Source organism: Pseudophryne corroboree, chromosome 8 (genome assembly GCF_028390025.1).
Source record: "Pseudophryne corroboree isolate aPseCor3 chromosome 8, aPseCor3.hap2, whole genome shotgun sequence".
Classification (NCBI taxonomy): Eukaryota; Metazoa; Chordata; class Amphibia; order Anura; family Myobatrachidae; genus Pseudophryne; species Pseudophryne corroboree.
Window position 1 is genome coordinate 436871961 of NC_086451.1, and position 18401 is coordinate 436890361.

The 18401-nt window shown below is 49.0% G+C and overlaps 1 protein-coding gene across 6 annotated transcripts in view; it reads left to right on the forward strand.

Annotated features, from left to right (window-relative positions):
- The first annotated feature begins 2207 nt into the window (after positions 1-2207).
- Positions 2208-18401, forward strand: part of MSH5 (mutS homolog 5) — a 419392-nt gene continuing 403198 nt past the window's right edge. For 3 of the 6 annotated variants that reach the window (XM_063938065.1, XM_063938070.1, XM_063938071.1), the window contains exon 1: positions 2209-2349. The gene's annotated coding sequence lies outside the window, so the exon portion shown is untranslated. Of the gene's footprint in view, positions 2350-7920; positions 8001-18401 lie in introns of those variants that run through there. The other 3 variants (XM_063938069.1, XM_063938068.1, XM_063938066.1) reach the window with 3 other exon arrangements.

Below are 18401 nucleotides of genomic sequence, written 5' to 3' on the forward strand. Positions count from 1 at the left end.
TCACTCATGTCTCAGCTACCCACTATCTCCTGTGCTTTAGCACAGGTGGGAGTGGTACCTTGATTAGATTTTACGTGTCTTGATTAAACTCAGCCTGGTGCTACCAGAAACACTGTGCAAATATGTCCCCCCACCCCCCCCGTTAAAGATTTGTCTCCCCCTGTACCCACCTTGCAGTCTTTACAGGAAAAGGATTTTCTAGTTTCTAAGTGGAGATCAATGGGAGAAAATTAAAATAACTAAAAAATAAATAAATCACCCAGCGGAGAGGCGGATGTGTATGCAGCGACGGTGCACAAATATACAAATGCCGTAGCCGCCTGGATTTGTAATGAGACGCCCACAGGAGGCTTTGCAAGTCCTTGCGGCTGCGTACAAAGGTTTGGACTCACTCCACTTTCTGAGCAGGCGTTATGAAACCAGGCGACGGGGTGTTGATGGCTCTCCCCTAATTTTGCTATCAACTGTAGTCACAATCGATGATTCCTTCTTTACGCACAAACATGGAGGACATAGGGGTGGTGACTGAGTAGTGATTAGTCAGTTGCTATGAAAATATGCGCAAAAATCAATGTCAGTGATCAATCTTTTAGTGGAATTTAAATTGTTTTTCCGATGGGAGAATATCGGGAAAATCTATTTTTTTTTACACTTGATTCCCTCATTACTTCCACCCAATAATGGTAGTTTTTGCCTTATACTTAAGGGGTCTATTCATGAAGCAGTGAAAAGAGTGGAGAAGTGTTGCCAGTGGAGAAGTTGCCCATGGCAACCAATCACTGTTGAGGTAACATTTATAAAATGCATTCTATAAAATGATACATAGCAGCTTACTGGTTGCCATGGGCAACTTCTCCACTGGCGCATTTCTCCACTCTTTTCACTGCTTCATGAATAGACCCCTTAATTATAGTTAAATGAATGGTGTGGCCCACATATTGTGTTATGTAATGAAAACAATATACAGTGTAGTGGAGAATGTGTCGCTCACATGTGCAGTGGTTTCTTCTATGTTTCTTTTATTGAAGCATCTTTTCACATATTCAAATCGTACTTGGAAACTTTGGTAATCAATATTCCATAGGGATAAGCAACGTCCGGCACTACAGCTGCTGTCGGACTACACTTCCCAGCATCCCTAATCAGAGTGCACATAGTGTAGTATTGAGTATCCTTTATACTGTATACTTGTTACGTATGGTTCCAAGACATATACGCCAAGCCACATCTAGCGCCCTAACCATTGAGCAGAGCAGGGCTAGGCAACATGAAGCACTCTAGACTCTGTGGAACTACACATTGCAGCATGCCTGGCTAGTTTTAGCATGCCCTTACAGCAAAACTGTAGCAGGCCATGCTGGGATGTGTAGTTCCACAGAAGCTGGAGTGTAGCACCTGTGCCATACTATGTTATATACGGTTCCGGTATGAATGGTCGACCATGTTATGGTCGACAGTCATTAGGTCGACCACTATTGGTCGACACATGAAAAGGTCGACATGAGTTTTTTAACTTTTTATGGTGTCGTTTTTTGCGTAAAGTGACGGGGAACCCCAATTAGTGCACCGCGTCCCCTCGCATGGCTCGCGAGCTTCGGGCATGGTGCCTTCGCTCCGCTACCGCTTCGCTCGGCACAGATTACCGTTCCAATCGTAGTCCACGTGGATCGTAAAGTATGGAAAAGTTCCCCAAAAGAAAAAGTAAAAAAACGCATGTTGACATTTTCATGTGTCGACCTTTCATATGTCGACCATGTGTCCATGTCGACCAATAGTGGTCGACCTAATGACTGTCGACCATAACATGGTCGACCATGTGAACGGATACCGTTATATACGAGTTTCTGCCTACATGCATGAACGGGAGACAGCTTGGCAAGTATGGCTGGGTTAACTCTATAACGAATGACTAATTGATGGACTCCTCCTGTAATGAACACAGCAGTGTAGTGTGCAGCTGCAGCATACGTCTGAGCAGTGAGCACCGCAGTGTGCGAGTCACCATCACCACGGCCTTATATACACTGCTATAAATAGGGACATTGTTCGTGCGCTCAAGTGTCAGCATGTCAATCAACCATCGCATCCACGCCCAGATGGGCGGGGCTCGGCTCGAACACAGCCGCCGCTGTGAGGCTTGGAGCGCACTCGCCCCACCTACTCACCGCTGGCCTTACGTCAGGGCGGCTGCTGGTGACATCTGCACGGCGCACGGAGGTGGGCGGAGCCCGAGGGACAGTGAGGGAAGAGGGACGGGAGGAAAAACCGCGGCTGCAGGACGGCGCCATTTTGAATGTTGTGTGGTGACCGTGTCCAGGCAGCAACCAAAGATATTTAATTAGAAATAGGGTATACAGCAGATTTTTAGCGAGACTGTGTTTTTTTTCTACGTTATACACACGTATATTTCTCTATCGTCCTAGTGGATGCTGGGGTTCCTGAAAGGACCATGGGGAATAGCGGCTCCGCAGGAGACAGGGCACAAAAAGTAAAGCTTTAGGATCAGGTGGTGTGCACTGGCTCCTCCCCCTATGACCCTCCTCCAAGCCAGTTAGATTTTTGTGCCCGGCCGAGAAGGGTGCAATCTAGGTGGCTCTCCTAAAGAGCTGCTTAGGAAAGTTTAGCTTAGGTTTTTTATTTTACAGTGAGTCCTGCTGGCAACAGGATCACTGCAACGAGGGACTTAGGGGAGAGGAAGTGAACTCACCTGCGTGCAGGATGGATTGGCTTCTTGGCTACTGGACATCAGCTCCAGAGGGACGATCACAGGTACAGCCTGGATGGTCACCGGAGCCTTGCCGCCGGCCCCCTTGCAGATGCTGAAGTAAGAAGAGGTCCAGAATCGGCGGCAGAAGACTCCTCAGTCTTCTAAAGGTAGCGCACAGCACTGCAGCTGTGCGCCATTTTCCTCTCAGCACACTTCACACGGCAGTCACTGAGGGTGCAGGGCGCTGGGAGGGGGGCGCCCTGGGAGGCAAATGAATACCTATTTTGGCTAAAAATACCTCACATATAGCCTCCGGAGGCTATATGGAGATATTTAACCCCTGCCAGAATCCGTTAAGAGCGGGAGACGAGGCCGCCGAAAAAGGGGCGGGGCCTATCTCCTCAGCACACAGCGCCATTTTCCCTCACAGAAAGGCTGGAGGGAAGGCTCCCAGGCTCTCCCCTGCACTGCACTACAGAAACAGGGTTAAAACAGAGAGGGGGGGCACTAATTTGGCGATATGCTTATATATATATTAAGATGCTATAAGGGAAAACACTTATATAAGGTTGTCCCTATATAATTATAGCGTTTTTGGTGTGTGCTGGCAAACTCTCCCTCTGTCTCTCCAAAGGGCTAGTGGGTCCTGTCCTCTATCAGAGCATTCCCTGTGTGTGTGCTGTGTGTCGGTACGTGTGTGTCGACAGGTAGGAGGACGATGTTGGTGAGGAGGCGGAGCAATTGCCTGTAATGGTGATGTCACTCTCTAGGGAGTCGACACCGGAATGGATGGCTTATTTAGGAAATTACGTAATAATGTCAACACGCTGCAAGGTCGGTTGACGACATGAGACGGCCGACAAACAATTAGTACGGTCCAGACGTCTCAAAAACACCGTCAAGGGTTTTAAAACGCCCGTTTACTTTAGTCGGTCGACACAGACACAGACAGGGACACTGAATCCAGTGTCGACGGTGAATAAACAAACGTATTCCTTATTAGGGCCACACGTTAAAGGCAATGAAGGAGGTGTTACGTATTTCTGATACTACAAGTACCACAAAAGAGGGTATTATGTGGGATGTGAAAAAACTACCATAGTTTTTCCTGAATCAGATAAATTAAATAAAGTGTGTGATGATGCGTGGGTTCCCCCCGATAGAAAATTATGGGCGGTATACCCTTTCCCGCCAGAAGTTAGGGCACGTTGGGAAACACCCCTTAAAGGGATAAGGCGCTCACACGCTTATCAAAACAAGTGGCGGTACCGTCTATAGATAGGGCCGTCCTCAAGGACCAGCTGACAAGGCTGGAAAATATAATAAAAAGTATATACACACATACTGGTGTTATACTGCGGCCAGCGATCGCCTCAGCCTGGATGTGCAGAGCTAGGGTGGCTTGGTCGGATTCCCTGACTAAAAATATTGATACCCTTGACAGGGACAGTATTTTATTGACTATAGAGCATTTCTATATATGCGAGATGCACAGAGGGATATTTGCACTCTGGCATCATGAATAAACGCGATGTCCATAACTGCCAGAAGATGTTATGGACACGACAGTGGTCAGGTGATGCAGATTCCAAACGGCACAGTATGGCCGTATAAAGGAAGAGGACTTGTTTGGGGTCGGTCCATCGGACCTGGTGGTCACGGCAACTGCTGGAAAATCCACCGTTTTTTACCCTAAGTCACATCTCTGCAGAAAAAGACACCGTCTTTTCAGCCTCAGTCCTCTCGTCCCTATAAGATCATATCTGCCCAGGGATAGAGGAAAGGGAAGAAGACTGCAGCAGGCAGCCCATTCCCAGGAACAGAAGCGTTCCACCGTGTCTGACAAGTTCTCAGCATGGCGCTGAGACCGTACAGGACCCCTGGATCCTACAAGTAGTATCCCGGGGGTACAGATGGGAATGTCGAGACGTTTCCCCTTCGCAGGCTCCTGAAGTCTGCTTTACCAAGTCTCCCTCCGACAAGGAGGTAGTATGGGAAAAAATTCACAAGCTGTATTCCCAGCAGGTGATAATTAAATTACCCCTCCTACTACAGAAAAGGGGTATTATTCCACACTATATTGTGGTACTGAAGCCAGAAGGCTAGGTGAGACTTATTCTAAAAATTTTTTTTTTGAACACTTACAAAGGTTCAAATTAAGATGAAGTCACTCAGAGCAGTGATAACGAACCAGGAAGAAGGGGACTATATAGTGTCCCGGGACATCAGGGATGCTTACCTCTATGTCCCAAATTTGCCCTTCTCACTAAGGGTACCTCAGGTTCGTGGTGCAGAACTGTCACTATCAGTTTCAGACGCTGCCGTTTGGATTGTCCACGGCACCCCGGGGTCTTTACCAAGGTAATGGCCGAATTGATGATTCTTCTTCGAAGAAAAGGCGTCTTAATTATCCCTTACTTGGACGATCTCCTGATAGGGCCATAGTCCAGGGAACAGTTGGAGGTCGGAGTAGCACTATCTCAGATACTGCTAAAATCAGCACGGGTGGATTCTAAATATTCCAAAATCGCAGCTGATCCCGACGACACGTCTGCTGTGCCTAGGGATGATTCTGGACACAGTCCAGAAAAAGGTGTTTCTCCCGGAAGAGAAAGCCAGGGAGTTATCCGAGCAAGTCAGGAACCTCCTAAAAACAGTGCATCATTGCACAAGGGTCCTGGTAAAAATGGTGGCTTCCTACGAAGCAATTCCATTCGGCAGATTTCACGTAAGAACTTTTCAGTGGGATCTGCTGGACAAATGGTCCGGATCGCATCTTCAGATGCATCAGCGGATAACCCAATATCCAAGGACAAGGGTGTCTCTCCTGTGGTGGTTATAGAGTGCTCATCTTCTAGAGGGCCGCAGATTCGGCATTCAGGATTGGATGCTGGTAACCACGGAGCCCAGCCTGAGAGACTGGGGAGCAGTCACACAAGGAAAAAATTTCCAGGGAGTGTGATCAAGTATGGAGACTTTTTCTCCACATAAATATACTGGAGCTAAGGGTAAATTTATAATGCTCTAAGCTTAGCAAGACCTCTGCTTCAAGGTCAGCCGGTATTGATCCAGTGGGAAAAACATCACGGCAGTCGCCCACGTAAATAGACAGGGCGACACAAGAAGCAGGAGGGCAATGGCAGAAACTGCAAGGACTTTTCGCTGGGCGGAAAATCATGTGATAACACTGTCAGCAGTTTTTCATCCCGGGAATGGAAACTGGGAAGCAGACTTCCTCAGCACGACCTCCACCCGGGAGAGTGGAAACTTCATTGAGAAGTTTTTTCCACATGATTGTAAACCGTTGGGAAATACCAAAGGTGGACATGATGGCGTCCCGTCTGAACAAAAAACGGGACAGGTATTGCGCCAGGTCAAGAGACCCTCAGGCAATAGATGTGGACGTTCTGGTAACACCGTGGGTGTACCAGTCGGTGTATGTGTTCCCTCCTCTGCTTCTCATACCTAAGGTACTGAGAATTATAAGACGTAGAGGAGTAAGAACTATACTCATGGCTCCGGATTGGCCAAGAAGGACTTGGTACCCGGAACTTCAAGAGATGCTTACAGAGGTCTTATGGCCTCTGCCGCTAAGAAGGGACTTGCTTCAGCAAGTACCATGTCTGTTCCAAGACTTACCGCAGCTGCGTTTGTCGGCATGGCGATGGAAAGCCGGATCCTAAGGGAAAAAAGGCATTCCGGAAGAGGTCATTCCTACCCTGGTCAAAGCCAGAAAGGAGGTGACCGCACAACATTATCACCACGTGTGGCGAAAATATGTTGCGTGGTGTGAGGCCAGGAAGGCCCCACAAAGAAATTTCAACTCGGTCGTTTCCTGCATTTCCTGCAAACAGGAGTGTCTATGGGCCTCAAATTGGGGTCCATTAAGGTTCAAATTCGGCCCTGTAAATTTTCTTCCAGAAAGAATTGGCTTCAGTTCCTGAAGTCCAGAAGTTTGTCAAGGGAGTATTGCATATACAAACCCCTTTTTTGTGCCTCCAGTGGCACTGTGGGATCTCAACGTAGTTCTGGGATTCCTCAAATCACATTGGTTTAAAACCAGTCAAATATGTGGATTTGAAGCATCTCACATAAAAAGTGACCATGCTCTTGGCCCTGGCCTGGACCAGGCGAGTGTCAAATTGGTGGTTTTTTCTCAAAAAAAGCCCATATCTGTTTGTCCATTCGGACAGGGCAGAGCTGCGGACTCGTCCCCAGTTCTCTCCCTAAGGTGGTGTCAGTGTTTCACCTGAACCAGCTTATTGTGGTGCCTTGCACCTACTAGGGACTTGGAGGACTCCAAGTTGCTAGAAGTTGTCAGGGCCCTGAAAATATGTTCCAGGACAGCTGGAGTCAGAAAATCTGACTCGCTGTTTATACTGTATGCACCCAACAAGTTGGGTGCGCCTGCTTCTAAGCAGTCGATTGCTCGTTGGATTTGTAACACAATTCAACTTGCACATTCTGAGGCAGGCCTGCCACAGTCTAAATCGGTTAAGGCCCATTCCACAAGGAAGGTGGGCTCATCTTGGGCGGCTGCCCGAGAGGTCTCGGCATTACAACTCTGCCGAGCAGCTACGTGGTCAGGGGAGAACACGTTTGTAAAATTCTACAAATTTGATATCCTGGCAAAAGAGGACCTGGAGTTCTCTCATTCGGTGCTGCAGAGTCATCCGCACTCTCCCGCCCGTTTGGGAGCTTTGGTATAATCCCCATGGTCCTTTCAGGAACCCCAGCATCCACTAGGACGATAGAGAAAATAAGAATTTACTTACCGATAATTCTATTTCTCGGAGTCCGTAGTGGATGCTGGGCGCCCATCCCAAGTGCGGATTATCTGCAATACTTGTACATAGTTACAAAAATCGGGTTATTATTGTTGTGAGCCATCTTTTCAGAGGCTCCGCTGTTATCATACTGTTAACTGGGTTTAGATCACAAGTTGTACGGTGTGATTGGTGTGGCTGGTATGAGTCTTACCCGGGATTCAAAATTCCTCCCTTATTGTGTACGCTCGTCCGGGCACAGTACCTAACTGGCTTGGAGGAGGGTCATAGGGGGAGGAGCCAGTGCACACCACCTGATCCTAAAGCTTTACTTTTTGTGCCCTGTCTCCTGCGGAGCCGCTATTCCCCATGGTCCTTTCAGGAACCCCAGCATCCACTACGGACTCCGAGAAATAGAATTATCGGTAAGTAAATTCTTATTATAAAATACACGACATTTAAATATTGTATACAGTGAATGGTCATTGCAAATAATGTTTTTCAATTCAGTGGGACGGATTTTGCAGGTATATATTGTTTGAAACTGAATATAAATACGTCTGTCCCTGCACGGCTAGGTGAGTGTAAAAATGATTTTCTCTTACGTCCTAGAGGATGCTGGGGACTCCGTAAGGACCATGGGGTATAGACGGGCTCCGCAGGAGATAGGGCACCTAAAAAGAACTTGATTATGGGTGTGCACTGGCTCCTCCCTCTATGCCCCTCCTCCAGACCTCAGATTCTGTGCCCAGAGGAGAAAGGGTGCACTGCAGAGAGCTCTCCAGAGTTTTCTGTTTTAAAATAATTTTGTTGGGTTTTTTATTTTCAGGGAGTCCTGTTGGCAACAGGCTCCCTGCATCGTGGGACTGAGGAGAGAGAAGCAGGGCTGGCTTTACGGTTGGGCTCTGTTTCTAGGCTACTGGACACCATTAGCTCCAGAGAGAGTCGGAACACAGGTCTCACCTGGGGTTCGTCCCGGAGCCGCGCCGCCATCCTCCTCACAGATGCCGAAGATAGAAACCGGGTGAGTATGAGAAGGCAGAAGACATCAGGCGGCAGAAGACATCAGATCTTCATGAGGTAAGGCTGCGCGCCATTGCTCCCACTATACACACACAGAGCAGCACTGAAGGGTGCAGGGCGCTGGGGGGGCGCGGTGCCCTGGGCAGCAATATTCCTCACTTCTGGGCATGTTAAAATGGATTAGGCTGAGGAGGCAGTAAATCCAAGAATCCCCCGCCATTTTAATAAAAAAAGCACTGGAACCGAAGCCCGCCGTCGGGTGGGCGGGGCTTGATCCTCAGCACTAACCAGCGCCATTTTCTCCACAGAGGCTGCATGCTGAACGCTGGCTCCCTGGTCTCTCCCCTGCTGAACTTCACAGGCTGGAAAAAAGAGGAGGGGGGGCACATTGGCGACGCAGTGAGTGGGAATTGGAATATTATTATAACGTTGCCGTTTGGACTTTCCACGGCCCCGAGGATTTTCACCAAGATAATGGCGGAAATGATGGTGGTCCTGCGCAAGTATGGAGTCACAATTATCCCATACTTGGACGATCTCCTGATAAAAGCGAGATCAAGGGAGAAATTGCTGAGCAGTGTGGCGCTCTCTCTGAGAGTGCTCCAGCAACACGGTTGGATTTTAAATCTACCGAAGTCACAGTTGATTCCGACAACTCGACTACCGTTCCTAGGTATGATACTGGATACAGAACAAATGAAGGTCTTCCTCCCAATAGAGAAAGCCCAGGACATCCAGAACATGGTCAGAGACCTGCTAAAACCGAAAAGGGTGTCAGTTCACCAATGCACCCGAGTTCTGGGAAAAATGGTGGCGGCCTACGAGGCCATTCCCTTCGGAAGGTTCCATGCAAGGACTTTTCAATGGGACCTTCTGGACAAGTGGTCCGGGTCCCATCTGCACTTACATCGGAAAATAACTCTGTCCCCAGGGGCCAGAGTGTCTCTCCTGTGGTGGTTGCAAAGTGCTCACCTGCTGGAGGGTCGCCGGTTCGGAATTCAGGACTGGATCCTGGTTACCACGGACGCGAGCCTCCGAGGATGGGGAGCAGTCACACAGGGAAAAAAATTTCAGGGACTTTGGTCAGACCAGGAGTCCTGTCTACACATCAGTGTGTTGGAACTCAGGGCCATTTACAACGGCCTTCGACAAGCGGAGAGTCTTCTTCGAAACCTACCGGTTCTGATTCAGACAATGTCACAGCAGTGGCTCATGTGAACCGCTAAGGCGGGACAAGAAGCAGAGTCGCGATGGCGGAAGCCACCAGGATTCTTCGCTGGGCGGAAAATCATGTTAGCGCTCTGTCGGCTGTCTTCATTCCGGGAGTGGACAACTGGGAAGCAGACTTCCTCAGCAGACACGATCTCCATCCAGGAGAGTTGGGACTTCATCAAGAAGTCTTTGCAGACATAACACGTCTTTGGGGAACTCCTCAAATAGATATGATGGCGTCACGCCTCAACAAAAAGCTTCGGAGGTATTGTGCCAGGTCTCGGGACCCACAGGCAGTGGCAGTAGACGCTCTGATAACACCGTGGGTGTTCAAATCGGTCTACGTGTTTCCTCCTCTTCCTCTCATCACAAAGGTGTTGAGGATCATAAGGCAAAGAAGAGTACAGACGATACTCGTTGTCCCAGACTTGCCTCGAAGGGCCTGGTACTCAGATCTACAAGAGATGCTCACAGGAGATCCCTGGCCTCTTCCTCTGAGGGAAGACCTGTTGCAACAGGGGCCCTGTGTATTTCAGGACTTACCGCGGTTACGTTTGACGGCATGGCGGTTGAACGCCGAATCCTAGCGAAAAAGGGGATTCCGGAAGAGGTCATCCCTACTTTAATAAAGGCTAGGAAGGAGGTGACGGTTAAGCATTATCACCGTATCTGGCAAAAGTATGTGTCTTGGTGTGAGACCAAGAATGCACCTATGGAAGATTTTCATCTGGGTCGTTTTCTCCACTTCCTACAGACAGGAGTGGATATGGGCCTGAAATTAGGCTCTGTTAAGGTTCAGATTTCGGGCCCCTCGATTTTCTTTCAGAAGGAATTGGCTACTCTTCCAGAAGTCCAGACGTTTGTAAAGGGAGTGCTACACATCCAGCCTCCTTTTGTGCCTCCAGTGGCACCGTGGGACCTCAACGTGGTGTTGCAGTTCCTAAAATCACACTGGTTTGAACCCCTTAACAAGGTTGAGTTGAAATTTCTTACTTGGAAGGTGGTCATGTTGTTGGCCTTGGCATCAGCAAGGCGAGTATCCGAATTGGCGGCTTTGTCACACAAAAGCCCCTACTTTATTTTTCATGTGGATCGAGCTGAATTGAGGACACGTCCGCAATTTTTGCCTAAGGTGGTTTCTTCATTCCATGTGAATCAACCTATTGTAGTGCCTGTGGCTACAAGTGACCTGGAGGATTCCAGATCCCTGGACGTAGTCAGGGCCTTAAAGATTTATGTAGCCAGGACGGCTAGAATTAGGAAAACAGAGGCTCTGTTTGTCCTGTATGCGGCCAATAAAATTGGCGCACCTGCTTCGAAGCAGACTATTGCTCGCTGGATCTGTAATACGATTCAGCAGGCTTATGTTACGGCTGGATTGCCGGTACCAAATTCGGTTAAGGCCCATTCCACTAGGAAGGTGGGCTCTTCTTGGGCGGCTGCCCGAGGCGTCTCGGCATTACAACTTTACCGAGCGGCGACTTGGTCGGGGTCAAACACTTTTGCTAAATTCTACAAGTTTGATACCCTGGCTGATGAGGACCTAGCGTTTGCTCAGTCGGTGCTGCAGAGTCATCCGCACTCTCCCACCCGATTGGATGCTTTGGTATAAACCCCATGGTCCTTACGGAGTCCCCAGCATCCTCTAGGACGTAAGAGAAAATAAGATTTTAAACCTACCGGTAAATCTATTTCTCCTAGTCCGTAGAGGATGCTGGGCGCCCGTCCCAGTGCGGAAACTCTGCTAGACTTGTATATAGTTGTTGTTTACATAAGGGTTATGTTACAGTTGAAATCGGTCTTGGACCGTTACTGTTGTTGTTCATACGGTTAACTGGTTATGTATGATCCAGGTTACATGGTATGATTGGTGTGGGCTGGTATGAATCTTGCCCTTGGATTTCTAAATCCTGCCTTGTATTGTCCATCTCCTCTGGGCACAGTTCTTTAACTGAGGTCTGGAGGAGGGGCATAGAGGGAGGAGCCAGTGCACACCCATAGTCAAAGTTCTTTTTAGGTGCCCTATCTCCTGCGGAGCCCGTCTATACCCCATGGTCCTTACGGAGTCCCCAGCATCCTCTACGGACTAGGAGAAATAGATTTACCGGTAGGTTTAAAATCTTATTTTTGCCCCCTATGGGCTGTTTGCCCTGTTCCCGACGCTTTTCTGACTACTGTTACACCAAATGATTATGATGCTCGGTTATAACTCTCTGTATGACAAAAAAAAATGCCATGAGTAGACATGCAAAAGAAACATTTGGAGTACTGAAGGACCCACAGAGCTGGCGCTGATGACTAGGGATGGCCATTGGTGGGTTATCCATCAATGGTACCATTGATGGATAACCTCAATGGTGTAAAGCCATCTGGAAGGAAACCATCGCTGGTTTTACCCACCGATGGTCACACCTTGCATTAATGTTAAATGAGCTGTGGGTCCATCAGGGCACAGGGCTTCGCGGGTGTTGAGGGCAGAGCTAAGCTCCGTGTCCTGACACTTGCTAAAAAAAATAAATTCTGCAGCAGGGTACATTGGTTTCCACAGGGAAACATTGGGGTGTAGAGCGGGATCTTGATCCAGAGGCACAATCAGGCAAAGCTTTGACTGTCCCAGGATGCTTTGGGGCCTCCTCTATAACCCCGCCTCCAGGCACTGAGAGCTCAGTTTCGAGTGAAGCCTGCAGCCCTGAGAACGGTAAGAAGACTTCAAGGGCCGCAGCACTGTTATGTCAGGGTGACATTCAGTGCTGCGTCTCCGTCACCTCCAAAGCGGCGTCGCATACTCCCGCGGCTCAGTTCCCGGGTACTTGCTGCGGCTTAGGCACATGGTCGCAGACGCTCTCCTGGTTCGCGTGGCTGTTACAAAGGGAGGAGGTAAGACGGTCCCCCAGGCGGGACCCGCCACTAAATCGCGTTCCTGATCGCAGTCTAGGGAGACGGACTACAACGCTGGCTTGGACACTGTCACCGAGCAAGGACCCCACTATATCCGCCAGGTCATAGGAGCAGAGCCGGATTAAGGGGGGGTCCCCGGGCCCCCCTTTTTAAAAGGGCCCCCGTGTCCCCGCAACCCACCACAGATCGGAGCGATCTGCGGTGCTGTGCTTCCGGCTCCCCCTGCACTGCCAGACACTTGTGGAGCCGCGGCGGCACCACAAGCAGGGCGGGCAGGCTTACGACTGCTCTCCCGGCTCCCGTCTGCATTCATTATTAAAATAAGAGCGCAGACGCCGCACGCCATGTAGGGCAGCTGGGTTGGAAGGACAGCTGAGCGACGGCTCAGCTGTCCAGTAATCTGTAAAGAAGCAGCCTGCGGCTCAGTCATTGGCTGGGCGCGCAGGCTGCAGGAGAGTAGGATGGCTTATCGAGTGGGGGTTGTGTGGAGCCAGTGCCCAGCGGACAGGAAGCTGCTTGGAGGAGAGACAGAGAGAGAGAGGAACTCCCGCTCTCCTATTATATCAATGTGACAGCAGCCTGCTAACAAAGTAACAGTAAGGCTGGCTGTACTGTTTTTTTTTTTTATAAGTTTAGGTTCTGTGTTATTATTATACTGTATATATGCATTTATGTGTATATGTGTGAATATATATATGTATGTATATCTATGTATATGTATATATGTATGTGTATATATATATATATATATATATATATATATATAGATATATATATATATAGATATATATATATATATATATATATAGATATATATATATATATAGATATATATATATATATAGATATATATATATATAGACAAATCACAGAACAAAGTCCCGGGAAGCCGCACTGACACTCTCATATGTAATGATGCAGGTGACCAGTCAAAATGAATGTTATATCAACACATGTCCATCCAAGACTCTCCAGCCAGGGCGTAGACAGAACAAGCACACTGCTTATTATTCAATCAGCTTTTTACTTCATATAACCGACATGTTATTCAATCAGCTTTTAACTTCATATAGCAGTAAAGCACAAACATCTGGATTCAGCAAATACTCATCGTATGCAAGGCAAGTGCAGACTGGCAAAATCCCAAACAGCCGTTTTCGGTGCTCCTTCCTCAGGGGAAAACCAGTTAAGGTGTCATAGTGCCTGTTGCTAAAGTGTCAAAGTGCTGTGCAAAATGCTGCATCATAGGAGAGCATTATTTATGCTCCCCTAATAAAGCTCATCACCGGCACCTGGAGTCCCGTGCCACCCCGGGGCCGGTCATACCACACTCCCCAATCCCGGAAACATCCGTCGTTGGAGCGCACACCGCGTAACACGTGACCGGAAGTTCTGGCCCGTGGAACGCAAACAGCGCGTCACCTGGGCGGAAGTCCAGGTCCAGGAGGCGCAGCCAGCGACAACGTCCCCGGCAACACTGCCAACGGGCCCAGGTCACCAGGCAATGATGCTGCACAGTATAGGAATGAAAACAAACTCCTTAAAACAGAAAATAAGAATAAATCTGGGGATCTATTGATACTGAAAAATAAAATATCTCCCAGCGCTTATGATTCTCAAGTGAATCAGTATTTCTCTGACGTCCTAGTGGATGCTGGGAACTCCGAAAGGACCATGGGGAATAGCGGCTCCGCAGGAGACTGGGCACAAAAGTAAAAGCTTTAGGACTAGCTGGTGTGCACTGGCTTCTCCCCCTATGACCCTCCTCCAAGCCTCAGTTAGATTTTTGTGCCCGAACGAGAAGGGTGCAATCTAGGTGGCTCTCCTGAGCTGCTTAGAGTAAAAGTTTAAATTAGGTTTTTTATTTTCAGTGAGTCCTGCTGGCAACAGGCTCACTGCATCGAGGGACTAAGGGGAGAAGAAGCGAACTCACCTGCGTGCAGAGTGGATTGGGCTTCTTAGGCTACTGGACATTAGCTCCAGAGGGACGATCACAGGCCCAGCCATGGATGGGTCCCAGAGCCGCGCCGCCGTCCCCCTTACAGAGCCAGAAGAGCAGAAGAGGTCCGGAAAATCGGCGGCAGAAGACGTCCTGTCTTCAATAAGGTAGCGCACAGCACCGCAGCTGTGCGCCATTGCTCTCAGCACACTTCACACTCCGGTCACTGAGGGTGCAGGGCGCTGGGGGGGGGCGCCCTGAGACGCAATAAAAATACCTTAGATGGCAAAAAAAATACATCACATATAGCTCCTGGGCTATATGGATGCATTTAACCCCTGCCAGAATACATAGAAAAATGGGAGATAAGGCCGCCGATAAGGGGGCGGAGCCTATCTCCTCAGCACACTGGCGCCATTTTCCCTCACAGCTCCGTTGGAGGGAAGCTCCCTGGCTCTCCCCTGCAGTCACTACACTACAGAAAGGGTTAAAAAAGAGAGGGGGGGCACTAATTACACGCAGTATTAAAGATACAGCAGCTATAAGGGGAAAAACACTTATATAAGGTTATCCCTGTATATATATAGCGCTCTGGTGTGTGCTGGCAAACTCTCCCTCTGTCTCCCCAAAGGGCTAGTGGGGTCCTGTCCTCTATCAGAGCATTCCCTGTGTGTGTGCTGTATGTCGGTACGTTTGTGTCGACATGTATGAGGAGAAAAATGATGTGGAGACGGAGCAGATTGCCTGTAATAGTGATGTCACCCCCTAGGGGGTCGACACCTGAGTGGATGAACTGTTGGAAGGAATTACGTGACAGTGTCAGCTCTGTATAAAAGACAGTGGTTGACATGAGACAGCCGGCTACTCAGCTTGTGCCTGTCCAGACGTCTCATAGGCCGTCAGGGGCTCTAAAGCGCCCGTTACCTCAGATGGCAGATATAGACGCCGACACGGATACTGACTCCAGTGTCGACGGTGAAGAGACAAATGTGACTTCCAGTAGGGCCACACGTTACATGATTGAGGCAATGAAAAATGTTTTACACATTTCTGATAATACGAGTACCACCAAAAAGGGGTATTATGTTCGGTGAGGAAAAACTACCTGTAGTTTTCCTGAATCTGAGAAATTAAATGAGGTGTGTGATGATGCGTGGGTTTCCCCCGATAACAACTGATAATTTCTAAAATGTTATTGGCATTATATCCTTTCCCGCCAGAGGTTAGGGTGCATTGGGAAACACCCCCTAGGGTGGATAAAGCACTCACACGCTTGTAAGGGCTCTACCCTCTCCTGAGATGGCCGCCCTTAAGGATCCTGCTGATAGAAAGCAGGAGGGTATCCTAAAATGTATTTACACACATACTGGTGTTATACTGCGACCAGCAATCGCCTCAGCCTGGATGTGCAGTGCTGGGTTGGCGTGGTCGGATTCCCTGACTGAAAATATTGATACCCTAGATAGGGACAGTATATTTTTGCCTATAGAGCATTTGAAAGATGCATTTCTATATATGCGTGATGCACAGCGGAATATTTGCCGACTGGCATCAAGTCTAAGTGCGTTGTCCATTTCTACCAGTAGAGGGTTTTGGACACGACAGTGGTCAGGTGATGCGGATTTCAAACGGCATTTGGAAGTATTGCCTTATTAAGGGGAGGAGTTATTTGGGGTCGGTCTTTCAGACCTGGTGGCCACGGCAACAGCTGGGAAATCCACGTTTGTACCCCAGGTCGCCTCTCAACATGAGAAGACGCCGTATTATCAGGCGCAGTCTTTTCGTGGACAAGCGGGCAAAAGGTTCCTCATTTCTGCCCCGTGACAGAGGGAGAGGAAAAAGGCTGCAGAAATCAGCCAGTTCCCAGGAACAGAAACCCTCTCCCGCCTCTGCCAAGCCCTCAGTATGACGCTGGGGCTTTACAAGCAGAATCAGGCACGGTGGGGGGCCCGTCTCAATGAATTTCAGCGCGCAGTGGGCTCACTCGCAAGTAGACCCCTGGATCCTTCAGGTGATATCTCAGGGGTACATATTGGAATTCGAGACGTCTCCCCCTCGCCGTTTCCTAAAGTCGGCTTTACCGATGTCTCCTTCTGACAGGGAGACAGTTTTGGAAGCCATTCACAAGCTGTATTCCCAGCAGGTGATAATCAAGGTACCCCTCCTGCAACAGGGAACGGGGTATTATTCCACACTGTTGTGGTACCGAAGCCGGACGGCTCGGTGAGACCGATTCTAAATCTAAAATCTTTGAACACTTACATACAGAGGTTCAAATTCAAGATTGAGTCACTCAGAGCAGTGATTGCGAACCTGGAAGAAGGGGACTACATGATGTCTCGGGACATCAAGGATGCTTACCTTCATGTCCAAATTTACCCTTCTCACCAAGGGTACCTCAGGTTTATGGTACAGAACTGTCACTATCAGTTCAGACGCTGCCGTATGGATGGTCCACGGCACCCCGGGTCTTTACCAAGGTAATGGCCGAAATGATGATATTCCTTCGAAGGAAGGGAATTTTAGTTATCCCTTACTTGGACGATTCCCTGATAAGGGTAAGATCCAGGGAACAGTTGGAGGTCGGTGTAGCACTATCTCAGGTAGTGTTGCGGCAGCACGATTGGATTCTCAATATTCCAAAATCGCAGCTGGTTCCGACGACTCGTCTTCTGTTCCTAGGGATGATCCTGGACACAGTCCAGAAAAAGGTGTTTCTCCCGGAGGAGAAAGCCAGGGAGTTATCCGAGCTAGTCCGGAACCTCCTAAAACCGAGCCAAGTCTCAGTGCATCAATGCACAAGGGTTCTGGGTAAAATGGTGGCTTCCTACGAAGCAATCCCATTTGGCAGATTCCACGCAAGAACTTTCCAGTGGGACCTGCTGGACAAATGGTCCGGGTCGCATCTTCAGATGCATCAGCGGATAACCCTGTCACCAAGAACAAGGGTGTCCCTCCTGTGGTGGTTGCAGAGTGCTCATCTTCTAGAGGGCCGCAGATTCGGCATTCAGGACTGGGTCCTGGTGACCACGGATGCCAGCCTGCGAGGCTGGGGAGCAGTCACACAGGGAAGGAATTTCCAGGGCTTATGGTCAAGCCTGGAGACATCACTTCACATAAATATCCTGAAGCTAAGGGCCATTTACAATGCTCTAAGCTTAGCAAGACCTCTGCTTCAAGGTCAGCCGGTGTTGATCCAGTCGGACAACATCACGGCAGTCACCCACGTAAACAGACAGGGTGGCACAAGAAGCAGGAGGGCAATGGCAGAAGCTGCAAGGATTCTTCGCTGGGCGGAAAATCATGTGATAGCACTGTCAGCAATTCCGGGAGTGGACAACTGGGAAGCAGACTTCCTCAGCAGACACGACCTCCACCCGGGAGAGTGGGGACTTCACCCAGAAGTCTTCCACATGATTATAAACCGTTGGGAAAAACTCGACAGGTATTGCGCCAGGTCAAGGGACCCTCAGGCAATAGCTGTAGACGCTCTGGTAACACCGTGGGTGTACCAGTCAGTTTATGTGTTCCCTCATCTGCCTCTCATACCCAAGGTACTGAGATTGATAAGATGGAGAGGAGTAAGCACTATATTCGTGGCTCCGGATTGGCCAAGAAGGACTTGGTAACCGGAACTTCAAAAGATGCTCACGGAGGATCCGTGGCCTCTACCTCTAAGAAGGGACCTGCTTCAGCAAGGACCCTGTCTGTTCCAAGACTTACCGCGACTGCGTTTGACGGCATGGCGGTTGAACGCCGGATCCTGAAGGAAAAAAAAAAAAAAAAAAGGCATTCCGGATGAGGTCATCCCTATCCTGATCAAAGCCAGGAAGGATGTAACCGCAAAACATTATCA